Here is a 17,964-nt window from a genome sequence, read left to right as displayed (position 1 = left end):
GCTAAGAAGGCATCCGGGTTTGGTGCCCAGCAGCCACAGCAGACAGCTCGGAGCCTCCGGTAACTCCAGTTCTAGGGTATCTGACACCCTCTGGTCTCTGTAGGCACCTGCACAAACATGACGTGCACAAACTCATGCAGGAATGCACATACATAAAAATAATAAGAAAAATAAAGAATAAAATAAATAAGAGACCTTCAAAAAAAAGTCTTAAGCATGTATCTTTACTAAAACTCCAGTTCTGTGTGCTGCTACAGTACTCGACACTCTGTGAACACTCAAAAGATTGCTTGTTGTTATTCCGCTTGTTGTTATTCCGCTTTCTCCGACGACATACGGTTTTGTTTTTCTGTCGTAGTGGGTAAAATGTCTGATAGATAGTTTGACTTTTATGAAATCTACACATCAAATGTTCTTCACTCCTTCCTCCCCGTTCCCTCTGTTTCCCATCTGCCCAACCTACCTGATTGCTCCTGAGTTTACCCTGTTTCTTATGGGCCAGCCATTCCTACATACTCCAGATAGAAGGTTTTTCCAAAAGCCATCTTAGCAGCCTCCCTAAGGGTCACCAGCAGACGGTGCCTCCTGTCTTCTCACGCACCCTGTTGGCTTACTATCAGAAAATGGGCTGTCCTTGGGTCTAGCCTGTGCTCCACTGTTCAGCTAACCTGCTCTCTCCTCCAGGCAGAGGCTCATTCTGTTTCTCAGATCACTTCCTGCACGCGTGTGCTCATCAGCATTAGGCTAAGTTTATGGTATTTTCTAGTCAGCAAATATCTTCACTTCCTTTTCCCCAAGGCAGTTTCTTTATTCATTCATGGTGATCACAGCACACAGAGGGGAGGGGACTCCCACATCACTCTTCCATCAGAACAGCGGGGTGCTTTCCACAGCCTGAACCTGGGTCATCTAGTGTGAAAAGGGATAGCAGAGAATTGAGGTACTTCTTAGGGACCAAGATCTGGTGTCCCTAAGGCCGGTGACTACATTAACAAACACCTCAGGGTGTGATGAGAAAGACTTTCGTAAGAAGCCTGTTCTACACTGTGCGGCTTACTTGTAGAGAATGTGTCAAGCCCATTTCAATATTTGTTTTGTCATTGAATTTTTATTATTTGTAGACCTTATGAATATTATTCATAGGCCTAATTTATGATAGAGCTACTGGGGCTCCTGAGTGCTTGATTTCCCAAGACTACACCGGAAGTGACTTAGGATTTGAGCTGCAGGATGTTCAGTGTTGACAGCATTTCTATTGTCCTAACCTAGCATCAGCAGTGTGTGTGGGGCTGTGGTGTAGGCCTTCCCTTCACCGCTGACTACAAGCTCCTCACCTGGACTCATGGCTGCTGTGTGGACCAGGTGCCGTAAGGGATTCTGAACTATCTTTAGAAGCGTGCAGGAGCTCCGTGTTCCTACTAATGAGGAACAGCAAGTCGGGCAACCAGTTTCTCCTAGCACAGAGGATGTCTTCAGAACACCAGGCGAGCTCGGACTCAAAGTCAAGCAAGCTAAGAGGCAGAGAACAGTTGCTTCTAGCCGATCTTTGGCTCTAGCCGTCAAAATTCGTGATGTCCAAGATATTTCAAAACTTGGCAAGTCCAGGGCTTTAGTAACTTTCAGTTCCAGTTATTAAGATAAAGGGAGCGTAGACCAGAGAGCAGAGGCAGGCGGGAAGGGAAGTCAGGATATTTATATTCTCTTGCCTCTCCCCGCGGGGCTGCAACTTAATGGTGTATGCAGTTCCTCAACCGAAGTCATAGTCAAAGTCATAGTCTCGCAGCCAATCCCTCTCGCCTTGATTCTGAACCCCTTAATCCCCATGTTCCTCTAGACCTTAGCCTTTTGGCAACATCATGGCCATTAGCCTTAGATTATTGCTCTGCACCCGTGGAATTCCGACTGCGTGAGACTAGTTCTTTTGAGCCAGGTGGTGGTGGCCCACACCTTTACTCCCAGCCAGCACTTGAGGGGCAGAGGCAGGTGGATCTCTGAGTTTGAGGCCAGCCTGTTCTACAGAGTGAACTCCCAAACAGCCAGGACTATACAGAGGAACCCGGTCTTGACAGCCCTCCCTCCAGAGCTCCTGTGTAGACCCTTTCCTTTGTTTCCCACGGGACTTTCACTGTTACAATTTCTACTAATCACTTGCCTTCTTTGAGAACAGTATGCTAATTATTCTCTGGGCTCCTTGCTGCCCACTTTGAAAAGAAACCAAACAATCCTCCCCACACCTGACAAAAACCTTATTTCCACATGGCCTGATATGGAGGCACGGCCTAGATAACTAAAGCTAGTACTTGCTTTTTCTTCTATCTGCTTAGTTTCATTTAATTTAATTCTATGGAGACCAGGTTTCACAGGGCAGGCATACTGGTCTTAAACCTGCAGCCCCCCTGGCTCAGTCTCCCAGCACTGGGATCGCCAGCATGTTGCCATCATACCTGTGCCACCTTCTAAAGGGCCTCCATCTCCATCCAGTTATGTAGATGACAATGTGACTCCTGGGGCTTAGCAACTCCCCAGGGGCGTGAGAACGAAGACCTCCGCCCAACAGGGGGAAGGAGGGGAAACTTAGAAGGGGCTTGGGTAGAAACTTGCCACAGTTGCCTCCTCAAGACTTTTGTTTTGTTTTTATTTTTTGAGATAGGGTTTCTCTGTGTAACAGCCCTGGCCGTCCTAGAATTCTCTTTGGAGACCAGGCTGGCCCCAAACTCAGAGATCCACCTGCCTCCGCCTCCTGAGTTCTGGAATTAAAGTTGTGTGCAACCAAGTCGGACTAAGATTTCTTTTACATGGAAAATAAACTCTATGCTATAAATTTCTCTGTTACAGTAGATTTTTCTCTTACTGGTCCCAAATAAAGTATTTCCAGAATTGATTTTTTTTTATGTGGCACTAGATATCGACTTACACAATCCTTATCACCCTAGTCTACTGTTTATGGCCTATTTCCTTCTGCTAGGCTCCTTCTGGGGAGGGATTTGCTAGTTTTATTGTATCTCCATCCCCTAGAACAGAGGTCACCCCATATAATACAGCTCACTAATTCCTTGATAAATGAAAGGTTTCTGATCTACAAACTGTGCAAGTGGAATTTTATTACTGAAGGAGCTACACCAGGAAGTATAATGCTCATATTCATCGCTTGTGCGCACTGAACACACTGAAGCCGTCTTGAGCGTTCCACTTCACGCCTCCGCATGAGCTCTCCTTTCAGCAGAGAGCAGTTTTTCTTAGGCGAGGGAGAAGGTGCAGTTGTTCCAGTGCTTGCTGGGGAAGCAGAGGACCTGAGCTCAGACTTCCCGAACCCACATTTCAGAAGTTGGGCAGGGGTGCGCTTTTGTGAGCCTGGTGATGATGAGATGGTAGGGAGCGGCAGGGGGTCCCTCGAACTTGCTGGCCATGTAGCCTACTTGAAATGGCCTTTGCAAAATTGGGGAAGCTTTGAAAGTTATGGTCACTTATCTGGTCTCAGTCTGCCCTGTGATGCCTCTTATAATAGGGACTTGCATGTTTCATTTAAAGCTGATACTTGTGACAAGGTTTTTTCTTATGCCCTGAAAAGTTAACAATAAATCGCAATCCAACTCTGAGGTTTTCCTAGACTAGAAACCTGGGCTAAATGGTAACAACCTATAAAAATCTTGTCATAGCTGGGCGGTGGTGGCGCACGCCTTTAATCCCACCACTCGGGAGGCAGAGGCAGGCGGATCTCTGTGAATTCGAAGCCAGACTGTACTACAAGAGCTAGTTTTAGCCTTTCAAACTCGAGCCTTTAGTGTACGGGAAAGTGTGACAGTCAGTCACTTGGTTTCTCTCTGTTCCTTTGCGTCTTGTGCTAATTTACTCCGCAAACTAGAGAACACAGCAACTCAGCTGATGAAGAGAGCCACAGTTTCTTGAGAAAGTTGGAGAAAGGAGCTGGGGAGGGACAACAATGACTGAGTGTTTTCTTGCGCCTGTCTCATTGATTCTTTGTATAGATTTTTTGTTTCTATTTTGTTGATTTCAGCTCTCAATTTGATTATTTCCTGCCATTTAGTTCTCTTAAGTGAGTTTGCTTTTGTTCTAAAGTTTTCAAATGTTCTGTTAATTCACTAGTGTGAGATTTTCCCAGCTTCTTTATGTAGGCATTTAGTGCTATGAACTTGCCTCTTAACACTGCTTTCATTGTGTCCCATAAATTTGGGTATGTTGTATGGTCATTTTCATTGAATTTTAGGAAGTCTTTAATTTCCCCTTTTATTTCTTCCTTGACCATTGATGATTCAGGTGAGCATTGTTTAATTTCCATGTGTTTGTGGGTTTTCTGAAATTAGTATTGCTGTTGACTTCTAGTGTTAAAGCATGGTGATCTGATAAGGAACATTGGGTTATTCCAATTTTTTCTATTTGTTGAGGTTTGTTTTGTTACTGAGTATGTGGTCAATTTTTGAGAAGGTTCCATGAGGTGCTGAGAAGAAGGTTTATTCTTTTCTGTTTGGATGGAATAATCTATAGATGTCTGTTAAATCCATTTGAGTCATAACATCTGTTAGTTCTTTTATTTCTCTGTTCATTTTTTTGTCTGATTGACTTGTGCAGTGGTGAGGGGAGTGTTGAAGTCTCCCACTATTAGTGTGTGGGGTTTAATGTAGTCCCTCTGAGGTCCCAGACTCTTGCCTGGCCCTGCCGAGATCTCTGGTTCCTGCCTGTTCCCTTGGAAGAACCAGGTTCACTCATGCCCAGGCTGACAGAGATCCTGGCCCTGGCTTTGGGACGTCCTAGACCCAGCAGGGTGTTGGCTTAGGTCTACTCCCTTGAAGGTCCTGGATTCACGTCCGGACCCTCAGCAGTCTCTGGCTCTGGCTCACTTGCTCTGCAGTTACTCCACCTGTTCTTGTGGAGATCCTTGACTCTGGATCTGGTCACAATCCCGATCTGCCTGTGTCCGGGACTGGGTTTGCTCCTGGCTTCTGCTCCTGGTGGAGCTCGTTCTCTCTGTGTCTTAGGTAACTGGTTCAGCCCCACTCTGGTTCCGGTGCAGGTCGCAGACTCTGAGTCAGGTCGTTGGCTCAGTCCTGGTCTGCCAGTGTCCCAGGACTGGGTTGGCTCCCAGGGCTGGATTTGCTCCTGGCTTCTGCTCCCAGGGGAGCTTGTTTCTTCTGTTTGTTTTTTATACAGTTCAGGATTTGTAGGGTTTCTTTTTCTTTTCTTTTTTTTTTTGTTGTTGTTTGTTTTTCTCGCTGTAGCTTTAGTGCCTGTCCGGGAACTCACTCTATAGACCAGGCTGGACTCGCGCTCACAGAGATCCACCTGCCTCTGCCTCCCAAGTGCTGGGATTAAAGGCGTGTACCACCACCTCTGGCTTTGTGGGGTTTTCAAGCTAGTAACATTTTGCTTTCCTGTTTAAGCCAACCAAGTCAACTAAAGCAGCCCTGAATTGAATCAGTCCAATTTATCCAGCTGCAAGTCTGCAATCATTCTCAAATTCTCAAACCTGAAAGCCCCAGCAGCCATGGCACCGTGGGTGGTGTAATGCCTGGAGTTCTAGTCGCTGTCCATCTGAATGGCATGGCATATATGGGAAACAGATGACATGCAGGGTCCCTTCGCGACCACACACGGTCAGCTTTTTCATTCCCAGGTGGATGTATCAGACCCTAGTTTTTCTGTAAGCGGTATTAGAAGTCAAATCCTTCCGGATGCTCTTCAGGTTCTCCACGGCTTCCTGTTCCTCTTCCATTCTTTGGTTCAAGTAAACCAATATAACCCGGGTTCTGACAATATCTATGCCAAACCCTAGGAATGTTTGCTCTTTGCCATTTTTGCTCTTAATGGCAGAGCTGTCTCTTAGGCCCCTCAGTTACCTTTCTAATTTCTGAGTTTTGTTTCTTTGCTACCCCTGTCTCTCCCTGCCTCCCTTTCTTCTTTCCTTCCAGATTCTTCTCTGTTGAAATTCTTTCTTTCCATTGATTTGTTCATCTCTTCCCAGATTGCATTAGCCTATTTGTTATAGCTTTTTAATATCCACCAGGCAGTGGTGCACACACCTTTAATCTCAGCATTCAGGAGGCAGAGACAGGTGGATCTCTGAGTTGGAGGAAAGCCAGGTCTACAGAGTGAAGTCCAGGAAAAAAGCTAGAGCTGTTACCCAGACAAACCCTGTCTCGAAAAAGAAATCCTTGTATATTAATTTAACTTCTAAATTAATATCCTTATATGTTCATTTAACTTTTATCTACTATTATTGATTTTGTTTTTCTTCCAATTTTGGGTCACATTGCCTCTTTATGTCTTTTTTTCTTTTTCTTTTTGTTGATTTTTTTGAGACAGGGACTTTCTACAACAGCTCTGGCTGTCCTGGAATTTGCTTCATAGACCAGATTGGCCTCACAGAGATTCACCTGTCTCTGCCTCCTGAGTGCTGGGATTAAAGGCGTGTGCCACCACTGCCTGGCATGTCTTTTTTTTTTTTTTTTGGTTTTTTTTGAGACAGGGTTTCTCTGTGGTTTTGGAGTCTGTCCTGGAACTAGCTCTTGTAGACCAGGCTGGTCTCGAACTCACAGAGATCCGCCTGTCTCTGCCTCCCGAGTGCTGGGATTAAAGGCGTGCGCCACCACCGCCCGGCATGTCTTTTTTTTTAAGATTCGTTTTTTATTTGTGTGTATTATGTGTCTATCTCTGTATGTATATGTGCACCGTGTGTGTATTATGTGTCTATCTCTGTATGTATATGTGCACTGTGTGTGTATTATGTGTCTATCTCTGTATGTATATGTGTACCGTGTGTGTATTATGTGTCTATCTCTGTATGTATATGTGCACTGTGTGTTGGTTCTGCAGGAGGGCAGAAGAGGGTTTTGGATCCTCTCTAGCTGGAATTATAGGCAGTTGTAAGCTGCCTGACATGGGTCCTGGGAACCAAACTTGGGTCTTCCAGTTTAGCAGCAAGTGCTCTTAACTGTTGGGCCATCTCTCTAGTCCCTCATCATGTCTTTTAATATTTAGTTGATGGCTTCTAGACCTGTCTTAAACAGCCAATGAGACTGGCAACTTTAGCCTCACATAGTCTGTCCTGTGACGGAACTTACCATTTAATTCAATTAGTGAACTTAATTTGTCAAAGACAAGTGAACCTTAACCTTTGTTTCACTTGTGAACTCAAATGTTTTGAAGGATAGTTTCTGTGTATAATTGGGGTCTCTTCTGTCATCATGTTGAGGGATAGGTGCCCAAGATGCTGGCTTTGCCATGTGCCTAATCTTCAGTATTATACTCTGCTATGGCAAAAATACTACTGGTTGGCGCTGGAGCTGTGGCTCAGCTGGGAGAGCAATTGCTTAACATGCATGAAGCCCTGAGTTCCATCCCCAGAACCCCAGAAAAACAGAACCAACTCTGCGAGGGGATCTTTCTATCTCCCACGATGACTGGATGTGCGCTGGGAAAGGCACCTTGGTCTGTCACACTTAACAGGCTGATGCAGCCTGGAGTCAGGGACAAGGCCTAGCTCACCCTGTCACCAACCCCTTGCTGCTGCTAGTGTCTTGTGCCTTTCTCCTTCAAATACTGCCTTAAAGGCCAAATACACACATGTTTATCCAGTATGGGGCTGATTTGAGACAATCTCTCATTTTTACCAGTCCCATGAGACCACAGCTAATTCTCACTCACATCCCCTTCAGCTGGATGCTTTCGGACAAGAGTTTATTTAGTGGGATGCAAATACCCAGGGGCATAACTGTGAGAATGTTTAGATCTGTGGTAGATTAAATCACAAGTGCTTCGGGAACTCTCTTTAGTGGGATTCTGTATTTTGTCCTTATCATATAATCTCCTAGTTAGAGGACCATTCTCCCCTCTTCCCAAATATTGACATGTTTGGCCTTGGAATTTGTTTTGGACAAAGACACGTGGGTCAAAGCGACAGAAATGTCAGGTCGAGACCTGGAGGGCCATCTTATACTTCCACTCACTTTTTGAACTCCCCTGACTCTTTATGAGAAAAACAAGTCCCACATAGCCACTGGTCCAAGAGGAATGAGGAAACCTGTGGAGCACACCTGAACCTAATCAGCAGCCTGGAGTCGAGCCCATCTGATTCTAGCCCAGCCCAGCAGAACCACTGCAACCCACAAACCCAGAGAAGAAGAAACGTTGGTTATAAAGCCCTGAGAGTTTGAAGTTTATTGATAAACAGCAAAACCCATTTCAAGCCCATGGTTACCATGAAAGTTTCTTTAAAAAGTTGATGCTGACTTGGCTCTATGGGTTCTGTAATTCTTCAGTGGACTGACTAGGTAGCTTGTCTCTCTACTGCCTGGTTGAAGTGGACATGTTCGAAGATTTACGTTTGCTTAGCTCCACAATTATCATCATTCCAATAAAAGGATCGAAAGTGATTCAGGCGGTGGTGGCACACAGCTTTAATTCCTGCACCGGGGAGACAGAGGCAGGAAAATCTGACTTCAAGGCCTGGTCTACAGAGCTAGTTCCAGTATGGCCAGGGCTCACAGAGAAACCCTGTCTTGAAAAACAAAACAAATACTTAAAGTGATCTCAGTAATAAGAAGCTTTACATCTTGTGTACTTAACCCTAAGACAGTTTAATAAGAATAAGAGATTTCCCTTTGCCTTATACTTTTCTGATGGTTAAAATTGCTTCTAAAGTAGCAATTTTTATCTCTTTGTAGAAAGGACCTATGTGAGCTGGGTAGTGGTGATGCACACCTTTAATCCTCGCACTTGGGAGACAGAGGCAGGCAGATCTCTGTGAGTTCGAGGCCAGCCTGGTCTAAAAGAGTTAGTTCCGGGACAGGCTCCAAAGCCACAGAGAAACCCTGTCTCGAAAAACCAAAAAAAAAAAAAAAAAAAGAAAGAAAGAAAAAGAAAAAAAAAAGAAAGGACCTATGTGATTTTTTTTATTGAACAGCTGCCATACATATGGAAAGCATGTGTGTGTGCGCACACATGTAGGTGTGTATGTCTGTGCATACACATGTGTTTATTCTGTCTTTAAAAACAAATTTAACTTTTTTTAGATTGCATACAGTTTTATTAATTTTGAATTTTCTAAATGCTAATGAGAAAGGAATGACAGCTGCCCAAAGACATTGGATAATAGGAAAAACTACAGAATAAATCAGCTGCTATACTTTCAAGATGTGTTGACCACAGAATGGAAACCAGGACATGTGTTACGATGGGCAAGAAGTTTTGTTTTTATTTTCACAGGAGAAGAAAAGCTATGGATATCATCAAAATTGATAAAGACTTAATTTGAACAAGAGAGACTTCTTAATTAGAAGAGATGATAGTTCATCAAACAGCATGGCCGTTTACTCTAAACTAACCTATAAAACTAACAAATGCTTTTCATTTGATCCAATATAACTTCAGGAAAATAAAAACAACCATCTTAAGGAATTTATTCTGTCTACATGTATGTCTGCAGGCCAGAAGAGGGCACCAGACCTCATTACAGATGGTTGTGAGCCACTATGTGGTTGCCGGGAATTGAACTCAGGACCTTTAGGAAGAGCAGGCAATGCTCATAATCACTGAGCCATCTCTCCAGCCCCATCTTAAGGAATTTAAAGACCTGTGCACAAATAAGCATCCAAAGAAGAAGGGAGAACTACCTGGAAAAAAAATATCAAGAAAAGGAATACTCTGACCTAATATGATCTCTGAAGTCTTCAAAAAGACAATGGAATCCCACAATGATTTTGGCTGAACTATGATAACACCACTAAGCTGAAAAACATCAACTAAAGATTGGCGTGGACTGCAAGCTTCTCAGGACAATCTCGAGGTTGCCAGCTGAGAGGGTCCAGTTTTATGTGCTGCTCTACCAGGGCTTGAGACAAGCCCTACACTTTCCCATTACTCAGAGACTGAACAAAAAAAATGATATAGCAGCCGGGCGGTGGTGGCGCACGCCTTTAATCCCAGCACTTGGGAGGCAGAGGCAGGCGGATCTCTGTGAGTTCGAGACCAGCCTGGTCTACAAGAGCTAGTTCCAGGACAGGCTCCAAAACCACAGAGAAACCCTGTCTCGAAAAACCAAAAAAAAAAAAAAAAAAAAAAAAAATGATATAGCTACCTCTCCCAGGACTTAACAATTAACCCAATTTTTTCTTTTCAGGATCCCCCTAAAGATGCCATTGCCCCTAGACAACAAAACAAACTTAACTTTTGATCAGTTAATACTTTTATAAGGTAGACCTTTCAAAGGCAAACAACAATGTCAACAGCAACGAGGAAAAAGTAACAGGATATTTTTCTGGCCTAGAGGTAACTGTTACTAGTTTTGCTTTCTTTTTTTTAAACTTTCTTAAAATATTTTTTGATTAATTGAATGTGTCTGGGTGCTCTACCTGCATGTATGCTTGGGCACCATAATGTACCTAGTATCCTCAGAGGTCAGGAGAGGGTGCTGAATTTACTGGGGCTGGAGTGAAAAATTGCATGGTCCCCTGGAAGAGCAGCCAGTGATTTTTATAGCTGAATCATTTCTCCAGTTCCTAGTGACTTTTTTTGTTGGCTTGTTTGCTTTCTAAATATACTCTTACAATAATGTTCCAACACATTTTTTGTGTATGATTTTAATGATATTATATGGATATTTAAAAATGTTATTTATATGTCCTTTGATTCTTTTTGGGTTTTTTTGTTTGTTTGTTTTTGTTTTGTTTTTGAGACAGGTTTTCTCTACATAGCCCTAGCTGTCTTGGCAGTCACTACATAGATTAGGCTGGCCTCAGACTCACAGAGAGCCATGCTTCTGCTCTTTGAGGACTGGAACTGTCCTACTGCGCCCAACTCATCCCCTGATTTTTGAAAGTGATACTAGGATTGTATCCAACACATGGGGTTGTATGCCCTTCCCCCCAGTTAGTAATAAGTCTTAGAAATTCTTCTAGAATACACACAAAGCGCTTCTTTTTATTTTATGATTGTTTTGTTTCTTTGTTTTCAAGACGGGGTTTCTCTGTGTATCCTTGGCTGTCCTGGAACTCACTCTGTAGACCAGGCTGACCTTAAACTCAGAGATCTGCCTGCCTCTGACTCCTGAGCTCTGTGATTGAAGACATGTACCACCAAGAACTTCTTTTTTTTTTTATTTTTTTTATTAATTAATTAATTTAATTATTAAAGATTTCTGCCTCTTCCCCGCCACCACCTCCCATTCCCTCCCCCTCCCCCAATCAAGTCTTCCTTCCTCCTCAGCCCAAAGAGTAAGCAGGTTTCTCTGCCCTGTGGGAGGTCCAAGGACCACCCACCTCCATCCAGGTCTATTAAGGTGAGCATCCAAACTACCTGGGCTCCCACAAAGCCATTACGTGCAATAGGATCAAGAACCCATTGCCATTGTTCTTCAGTTCTCAGTAGTCCTCATTGTCCATTATGTTCAGCGAGACCGGTTTTGTCCCATGCTTTTTCAGTCCCCGGCCAGCTGGCCTTGGTGAGTTCCCGATAGATCATCCCCATTGCCTCAGTGTGTGGGTGCACCCCTCGCCGTCCTGAGTTCCTTGCTCGTGCTCACTCTCCTTCTGCTCCTCCTTTGGATCGTGAGACTTCAGTCCAGTGCTCCAATGTTGGTCTCTGTCTCTGTCTTCTTTCATCGCCTGATGAAGGTTAATATTCAGGGGGATGCTTATATGTTTTTCTTTGGGTTCACCTTCTTATTTAGCTTCTCTAGAGTCACGAATTATAGTCTCAATGTCCTTTATTTATGGCTAGAAACCAAATATGAGTGAGTACATCCCATGTTCCTCTTTTTGGGTCTGGCTTACCTCACTCAGGATAGTGTTTTCAATTTCCGTCCATTTGTATGCAAAATTCAAGAAGTCATTGTTTTTTACTGCTGAGTAGTACTCCTGAGCTCTGTGATTGAAGACATGTACCACCAAGAACTTCTTAAATCTTAAAAAAAAAAAAAAAAAGACACATAGCATTCCAATGTAATAGTTCTCAGAATGACAGGAGACCTGTAAGTCGGAATTATTTTCGCAAGAATTCTAAGTTATTTAACCTTTCTCTCGCCCTCACCGCTGTGCACAGCTTGGCTGTGTTAACTGCAGTACAGTAAAAGCAGAAGTGGCTCTGGGAACTCAGCTGGCTTTTATTAAGCTAAATGTGGAAGAGATTTGCAAAAAAACAAAACCTGGGCAGCGGTGGCATGTATGCCTAAGAGGCAGGCAGATCTCAGTTCCAGGATAACTAGTGCTACGCTGAGAAGCCCGGTCCCAGTAATCCGGGGCAAGTAAGAAACAAGCAAAACTATGAGATGTTTCTTGTTGATTTTTCTTGATCTTTTAGATCTTTTTTGTTTTGTTTTTTTGAGACAGGGTCTCACTATGTATCCTAGGCTTGCCTCCAACTCACAGAGTTCTGTCTGCCTGAGTCTCTCAAGTGCTAGGCCAAGTACAGTTTTTAAAAACAATTTTTTAATATTAACATTCTAAATATTTATCACTTTTGTTTATTTTACATAAAGAGTGTTTTGCCAAAATTTATGTCCTTGTACTTGCATGCCTGGTACCCAAGGAGGTCAAAAGAGGGAGCTGGATCTCTTGAAACTGGAGTTAGGGATGTTTGTGAGCTACCATGTGGGTGCTGGGGACGAAAACCAAGTGCTTTTAACTGCTGAGCCATCTCTCCAGCCCTATTGTTTTAAGTTAACAAACATTTTCTGATGTTTAATTTTCAAAATGGTAAGCATTAGCAAAAGCAATCTATATAATTTAAAGCTATTTGGAGTTCTTAATAATGTTTAAGTATAACACTGTCCTGAAACCAAAGGACTTGACAGCCGCAATTCAGTTGCATAACTTAAATTGTCCCTTACTAGCTGATGGTTACCTGATGTCAACTCGTTTTTACTTTAAATCATACCGAATGAATAAGTTTATGTTTATGTGCATTTTATTTCTCATGTGTTTAATTTTTTTTTTTTTTTAAGCTTGAGGACCAATTTATTGAAGTGTGAGGGGAAAACTACCGAGATGGCAAGATGTAAATCCTGGCAGCACTTAGGAGGAGGGAGAAGGAGAGGAGAAACAGATAGTGTCACTTGTGAATCAGGGTCTGCGAAAGCAAGCAAAACCAGCAGTGGAAGTCTTCAAGCAGCTGAGGAAAGTAGGGATTGCAAAACAGGGAAAAAGTCCTCAGTGTCAGGAAAGCAAGCTCAGGGCTTCGTGTGGTATTCAAAGAAGAGGTGGAATGGGAAAAATACATGTTTTGGAGTTAAAACTTGAAAACCAGAACCAAAAAAAAAAAAAAAACTACAGAGAAACCCTGTCTCGAAAATTTAAAAAAAAAAAAAGAAAGAAAGAAAGAAAGAAAGAAAGAAAGAAAGAAAGAAAAGAAAACCAGCCAGGCGGTGGTGGCACACGCCTTTAATCCCAGCACTCGGGAGGCAGAGGCAGGCAGATCTCTGTGAGTTCGAGACCAGCCTGGTCTACAGAGCTAGTTCCAGGACAGGCTCCAAAGCCACAGAGAAACCCTGTCTCGAAAAAACAAAAAACAAACAAACAAAAAAGAATACTTAGCTCAGAACTGTCCATCAAAGGACAGAGTTTCTACAGCATAGATATCTTCCTAGCTTCATCAATAAGTGTTGTTTGACTTCTGTCAGGTTTGCTTTCCAGTATGTGAAAGTAACTTTCATAACGTGTTAAAAAGATGGGATGAAATAGTATATTTGAACCCACAACTCCACTTCCAACAACGCTGAGCTAAGTATTCTTCGTGCATCCATCTCATCAGTTGTTTAATTCACTTACCTAAGAGGCTTTATTCTTGACTGCGTCTAGGTTATTTCCTGGGGCGTCCAGGAAGGGGGTGGGTGAACTCAACCCCTCAAGCTAAGACTCGGTATTAGAAATAATAAGAGTGCTAACAAAGTTGTTTTACCGTAACTCATAATAATTTCAGCCCTCCAAACAAATTGAGAAGTAAATTTACTTTTTAAAATTGATATGTATGCGCATTTTTCTTGCGCATATGTACACACACCATGGCATGTTTGGTGCCCTCAGAGGCCAAAAGAGGGCATCAGATCCCCTGAAACTGGAGCTGTATATTTGTATGCTGCCTGGTGGGGGTAAGGTGCCTTGCGAGTGTTGGAAATTGAACTCTGGTTCTCTGGAAGAGCAGTCAGGGCTCTTAACCACCAAGCCATCTCTCCAGCCCCTGGATTTTAGAATCCACTAGAGTTTAAACCAAATCACAAAATTTCTGGAATAAACTATCTGTGTAACTGTCGTGTAACAGTTTCCTCTGAGAGGGAAACATTCCATCTTACATGTGAGCTCTTGAAGCAAAAAGGTAAACAACTCAAAACAGCTTCAGGAAGTCCCTGAAACTGACAAGATCTACTAAATCCTTCCCTGACAGAGTAAGTAAAAGCTGCAAAGATTCTCCCATGAACCAGGTTGCCAAGAAGACCAACCACTTGGAAGAAGCAGAAACCAGCTGAGCTGCCTGGAGGAGGTTTAGACGACGGAGGCATCTGGAAACGACACTCTCCAGCCTGCTGAGCTGTCTGCAGGCTGTGCAGGGTGCTCCAGGTTCCCAGCTTTTCTTACACATCCTAGGGTGGGTGTTTGGTAATGTAGTTCTCTAGAATTATTTCTGCTCCTTCAAGTAACCACCAAAACGCATTGGTTCACCAAGTCGGACTTTGGGGGTATCTGTTCTTTGGTCTGTTGTGGGATGAGTAGATTAGTGTGTTGAGTCTCCCCAGGAAAAGTTTTGTCATACAACAGTAATCAAATCATGTTGAGGGGAGGTGGTAGCGCACGCCTTTAATCCCAGCACTTGGGAGGCAGAGGCAGGCGGATCTCTGTGAATTCGAGACCAACCTGGTCTACAAGAGCTAGTTCCAGGACAGGCTCCAAAACCACAGAGAAACCCTGTCTCGAAAAACAAAACAAAACCAAAAAACCAAAAAAACAAAAAAAAAAACAAACGAAAAAACAAAAAAACAAATCATGTTGAAATATATTTGACAGAGACCAAAAGACAGCACAAACCATGTTAGCCATTTGAAAACAAACAACAACCACTTGCAAATATATATATATATATATATATATATATTTCGAGACAGGGTTTCTCTGTGGCTTTGGAGCCTGTCCTGGAACTAGCTCTGTAGACCAGGCTGGTCTCAAACACACAGAGATCCGCCTGCCTCTGTCTCCCGAGTGCTGGGATTAAAGGCGTGTGCCATCATTGCCCAGCCTTGTTTTGTTTTGTTTTTTGTTTTTGTTTTTCGACGCAAATATATTTTGATATGTCACCTGCCTCTGTCTTCTGGGTGCTGGGATTAAAAGCATACACCAACACTGCCCAGCCGTATATATCTTTGTGTTAACTCATGAAGCTTACACCGTACTGCTGCTGCTTGTGACTTTTGCACACAAAAGAGATAATCCTAAGAATATGTCAAAAATATAACACGGACGTATTAAAGATGTAGCTTGGCATTACCCTATTGCTTAGCATGTTTGAAACCCTGGATTTGATGCCCAGCATTGGCGAGATAGAGAGAAGAAAGTAGGGAGGGGAGGAGGAAGGCAAGAGGGAAAGAGAATGGGGGAAGAGAGAGAATATATTTACCAAACCAAGGAATTTCCAAGGAATCTTCTTTCTTTCTTTCTTTCTTTCTTTCTTTCTTTCTTTCTTTCTTTCTTTCTTTTTTTGGTTTTTGAGACAGGGTTTCTCTGTGTAGCTTTGGTTCCTGTCCTGGAACTAGCTCTTGTAGACCAGGCTGGCCTCAAACTCACACAGATCTGCCTGACTCTGCCTCCATAGTGCTGGGATTAAAGGTGTGTGCTACCACCACCAGGCCTGGAATTATTTTAAATTAATTATTTTAAAAAATAAAATTAAAAAAAATAAAATAGTGCGGAACATGGTGTCACATGCCTTTAATCCCAGCAGAGGCATGCAAAGCTCTGTGAGTAGAGTATAGCCTGGTCTACCTAGAGTGTTCTAGGTTAGCCCGGAATACAGTGAAACCCTGTCTCAAACAAAACAAAATAAAACAAAACACACAAAACACCCCAAACTGTCAAAGGAAACCCTAGCTCCTCAAATTCCAAAAGGCAGTCCAAATATTCAGAAATAGGTTCAATCTGGTCTAAAGAAGGATTTCTGGCCGTTAGATAAAAGCAGCCCTCAGGAGCTTGTGAAGCCAGTTCCTCTCTACCAAAAGGAGTTATTATTCCCCTTGTCACTGGCAGAAGGGACCGGTGGCTACCTGAGGCACCTATCAGCATATCAAAGCACATGCTGAGTACCACAAGTACCTGCTACACATTTCAAAGTCTACGCTAGCACCCTGCCCTTCTCACCTCGACTCGCTACTCAGTCTTTTCTAACCCCGCTACTCCTGCTACAGAGTTTTCTCTCTTCTCCGTCTCTGCTGTCTGCTCCTGCTTCTCTATGCTTTCTCTATGTCTAGTTCCTGCTCACTCTCCTTTCTCGCAGATACTCCTGGTCATGTTTAGTCTACTGGTCATTTTCCATTTTCTTTCTTTGGACTCTACCAGATGCCTCTGGCTGTTCTCTCTCATATATACAATAAAAACCTTTCCCTTAACCATGCCATGAAGTGTGGTCATGTCATCAGTTTATGCAAAAAGAACTGAATATTTTTCCATAGCGCCTCATAGCCCACTCGAGCCCTGCCAAAATAAATTGCTTGCTTTGTATATTTTGAAAACAGATCATAGAAACCTAAGATATTTTCCCATATTTCTCAGAATCTGTATTTATTTGTTATTGTTTTTTTGATTTTCAAGATAGGGTTTCTTTGTGTAACCTTCACCGTCCTGGAACAATCTCTGTAGACCCACCTGCCTCTGCCTCTCAAGAGCTGGGGTAAAAGTGTGTGCCACTACCGCTCGGTCAGATACTGTATTTTTTTGTTTACTTCTTTTGTTGTTGTTTTGAGGCAGGGTCTCTGCATCACGCTAGTTGTCCTGGAATTTACACTGTAGACAAGTCTGACTTCGAACTCAGCGATCAGACTGTTCTACTTCCTGAGTGCGGGCATTAAATGCACGCTTGGTTTTTGAGGCTGTAACTTGGCTGGTCTCGAATTCATAGAGTTCCACCTTGCTCTGCCTCCTGAATGCTGGTATTAAACGATCGAGTCACCAAGAAAGGCTCAGACACTGTATTCTAAGGCATTTAGAAGTGCAGTCGATTAAGATATGAGAGTTATTAGGCTCAGGGCTGTGTGTTTTTATTATGAATACCCTTCCCGAAACGTGAGCGACTTCGTCAAAATATTTCCACCCCCTTGGCGAGCGCGTTGCTCACACAGCACCTCTTAATCAAAGCTTTTTCCTGGGAGACTCAACTCCTGCAAGGCTTCCTAGGTGTTTTTACGAGTGAAGCTGCGTGCAGGAGTTCCTCCCTCCCGTCTGGATTCCGGGTAGGCCTGGCACCTCCTCCCTCGCCTCGAAGCCGGAGGGACAGCTGGCCAGGCGAGCCCCGCCCAGGCTCCCGGGAGCACCTGAGACTGGGGCCACGGGCCGGCCGGGGACGGGAGGCCGGGGCTCCAGCAGCTCAGTCCAGCCCCGCCCGGCGGCAGGCGAAGGATGATTGACGGGGCCGCCCAAGGGTGGGAGGAGTGCAGAGGCGGGACGGAAGGGGCCCGGTGGAGCTTGGTGCAACCGGTTGGGCCGGTCCTGGAGAACAGCCGTCCTCTATTGGCTTCCCTGGGCGGGTTGTTATGGTAACACATGACCGAACAGTCGCTTACGAACTGGCCAATGAGAGCCGGCCGTCCTCGGCGCCACGCCTCCGAGCGGGAGGGGCGGCGACAGCCCGGTCGGGGCCGAGGAAGAAGGAGGCGCCTGGACGTCCTGCGGAAGAGCCGGGGGCGGGGCCCGTGACGCGCGCGCGGGCCAGCCAATCGCGCCGGGTGTTCCCAACGGCCCCGCCCCTTGACCGCATCTT

At 44.1% G+C, this 17,964-nt stretch overlaps 1 pseudogene; it reads right to left on the bottom strand.

The window, feature by feature from the left end:
- Positions 1–867: 867 nt before the first annotated feature.
- On the bottom strand, positions 868–17,961 carry LOC130865536 (pantothenate kinase 1-like; annotated as a pseudogene).
- Positions 17,962–17,964: the final 3 nt, after the last annotated feature.

The sequence above is a fragment of the Chionomys nivalis genome, chromosome 23 (assembly GCF_950005125.1).
Source record: "Chionomys nivalis chromosome 23, mChiNiv1.1, whole genome shotgun sequence".
Lineage (NCBI taxonomy): Eukaryota > Metazoa > Chordata > Mammalia > Rodentia > Cricetidae > Chionomys > Chionomys nivalis.
The sequence above is the reverse complement of the archived record's forward strand: the minus strand, read 5'-3'. Positions and strand labels throughout refer to the sequence as shown.